We start from the raw sequence: 3,370 nt of genomic DNA, 5'->3' as shown, positions 1-3,370 counted from the left end.
TTCTAAAATTATTTTAATCAGATTCAAATATTTAAACATTATTATTACACTAATTTCTAACATCATCTTCATAAAAAATTACTAATCTCTAACATAATAATAACTATTATTTTAATTAAAATAAAATTTCTTAAAATAAAATAAAAACTTACATAGTTAGGATGATCAAGATAATTAGCAATGTGGAGGTCCGGACGATTAACATCTTTTACTTTTCTTCTTCTCCTCGGCATTGTTAGCAAGTAGTCCAATTTTTTTTTCCTTCACGTTTTATGTATGAAAAGCCATGGAAGAAGCTTGTGGGGTTACAAGGGGAGAGTTTGGTTGCTGAAAGTGAAAGAGAATGGGGAGGGGGCGCACCGATATCACCAAAGTGTTGCTAGTTTCACCTTGGGGGATACTTGCATGCGTGACACCTGGCTGGGGGCACAAATCGGACCGTCCGATTTGTGTACCCTCCCAGCCCAGAATCCGGTCCATCCGATTTTCTTGTGTAAATCGATCCGTCCGATTTCTTCATCGTAGCCGTCACATCTGCGTGAAGCACCATGGACGACCATAACGTGGTTATACACCAACGGTTCCCAATATAGAAAATAAAAAAGTGACCTAATTACTCATATAAATGAAGTCTCATCATATATATTGAAACTGAAGCATTTGCATGACTATATAAGCATGCTAACATAGTATCATTAACCACCAAGGATAAAATACCTAATAATAGACTATAACAAAAGATAAACGAAGTTGTAGAAAACATAACTTGGCAATTTGTCTATAATATCAAATGGTCTTAATTTTTAGCCATATACAAAAAACAGAATTTAACTCCTAAATAATATATCTTAAATATTTTTGTCTATTTTTTTAAACGTTTAAATCTTAAAATTGGCACAAAAATCATAAAACTAGCTAATTTTTTTGCTATTGCAGAGCTGATTCTCTTGATTGTTTCAGCTAAAAATAGAATTGTTCTAACTGTAGTCAGTTGTAGTGAGTCTAAAATTTTTGTTTTTCCTTTAACAATCTGAAGTTTTGGAGGTCTTGCTCTTACTTTCTTATGTATTTTACAAACTTGATGAAAAAAGTTAATTCTGATTAAAAAAATATTCAGAAACAAAAATAACGAGAAACAAAAATAATGATCGATCAATCTTTTGAAAACCAATTTGACTATTAACCTAAAATTTTTACATGTAAATCAAATGATCATAGGTAATTGTACAATAATTATAATTTCTCATAATATATCTTGTAATTTAAAGCTAATTTAATTTGAAAACTTTTTTAATTTTCTATGGTATTTTTCAACTCAACAGAACAAGAATTAATTTGCTGCAGATCTAATCAAGAGTTTGTCGTTGGCCAATGAGTTACTACATACATAAGGCATTCTGATAAAAAAAAGAGGATAAACAAAAGACAAGAATTCAAATGGAATACAAAAATACATTGAAATTGAAATAAAAAATAAAAAAGATAGATTGAAATTGAATACAAAGAGAATCACTGTAAACCCCGCTAAAATCAGTAAATAATTAGTCAATAAATTAAATTTTAATTAGAAAAATTAAAAATTTAAATCCAATAATAAAATAGGATAGAGCACTTCAAAACGAGAATTTTGACACCAATTTCAAAAATTTTGTCCCAAAATTGGATTGGATGGGCCGAACCGGTTGAACCGAACCCAAACTGAGCCTGTGGGTCCAACCGGACCCATAACTTAAAATGGGCAGAAGCTTCTCCTTCCCCATTCAGCAACAAAAACACTGAACAACCTTGGGGGAGAGGAGAGCTCTCAAACCCTCATCATCACTTCAATCCACCGTAACTTCTCCGTTCGAGCTCCATTCGCCGCATCGTTCGCGGCCACGCGTCTAGCGCGTCGAGCTCTACGTTTCTGTCGGATCAATTTTATGGGTAAGCTACAATTCCATCTCAGATTCTCTGCCCCTTTTGATTATTGAAATTGAGCCCTTGTAGTGAGATTTTGTCAATTTGGTGTTCTAGGTTCGATTTAGCTTGCGGAGCTTATTGGGTTTGAATTACTCTGTGCGTGGGTAAGGTAAGGAGACCGAAACCCTATCTAAAAATCTGAATTGGTGCATTAGATATTGAATTGGGTATATGTATGTGTTGTATATTTGTATTAGGTAGTGTGTTGTAATTGGAACTTGGCATTGTAGACATTTGGAGGTTTGGTAGAGGATTGGTGCTAAGGTATTGGTGTTTTCTTTGAGTTGTGGGGGCTGTATGTATAGGTTGAGTGGCTGCCTTGGACCAAACGTGGTGATCGGCCAATGTATGATTTAGGTTTCGCGCATTTAATATGTAAGGCTCTGTGAAAACTTACGCTAGAAAACTATAGGATAAGTTGAAATGGTTAAATGTGTTAAATGATTAGTTTTGTGATGTTGATGGATAAATTGATGTTGGGTTTGTGTTGAGCAATTGACAATGTGGGTTGAATATATATATATAAGTATAATGATGATGGATGAAGGATTTATGGTTATAGAAATGTAATGGTATGGTTGAGATTGAGTGGTGTTTATTTGGATTTGTTAGTATTGACATAATGAATAACGTTGTCATGATGGTTGAAGAATTTCATGCTAATGACAATATGTGTATATAGAGTAATATGTTAGTTTGTGACTAGAGCTTGTAAAGTTAGGTGAAATGTGATGTTATTGAGCTAAGGTTGCAAGAATCGTTGTGCTATGGTTAAGGGCAAGTTATATTGATGGTTATGGTATGTTGAGTTGAGTGGAGATGAGTTTTGAAAGAAAAATGTGATTTTGGTAAAAATGGGGTTTGGTATAATTTGGTAAAACTTGATTTTTGATGAATTTTGGTAGTCCATAACTTGCTCGTCAAATTTTGGATGAAAATGAGGTTTGTTTTAAATTAAAGAATGTTTTATAAGCTTGAGAATGAAATAAGGTTTGCAAAAAACTGAATTTTGTAGAGAAAGTTATGGACGCCGGAAATCCGGTGCAAAAAACTGAAAGTTGCAGCAGAATTAGGTTTTCTGGTGTGTGCGCATGCACACTGTTGTGCGCACGCACCCAACAGAAGCAAAAATTTTACCTGTGCGTACGCACGCCTTTGTGCACACGTACACCTGGTGTTTTTAGAAAGTGTTCGTACACACGCACTTGTGTGCACGCACACACCATAATATGCTTTCTGTTGGTGGCGCTCGCAGGGGGTGAGGCGCACACACACCAAGTAATTCCTAGTTGGTGTGCGCATGCACGTATTTGTGTGCACGCACATGTCCTGTTTTCTTGTTAAGCCGTGTGCACGCACACATGCGCACACATGTGTGCGTACGCACACACCCTGTTTTCCAGCACCT

The sequence above is a fragment of the Arachis ipaensis genome, chromosome B01 (genome assembly GCF_000816755.2).
Source record: "Arachis ipaensis cultivar K30076 chromosome B01, Araip1.1, whole genome shotgun sequence".
Taxonomy (NCBI): Eukaryota; Viridiplantae; Streptophyta; class Magnoliopsida; order Fabales; family Fabaceae; genus Arachis; species Arachis ipaensis.
The sequence above is the reverse complement of the archived record's forward strand: the minus strand, read 5'-3'. Positions refer to the sequence as shown.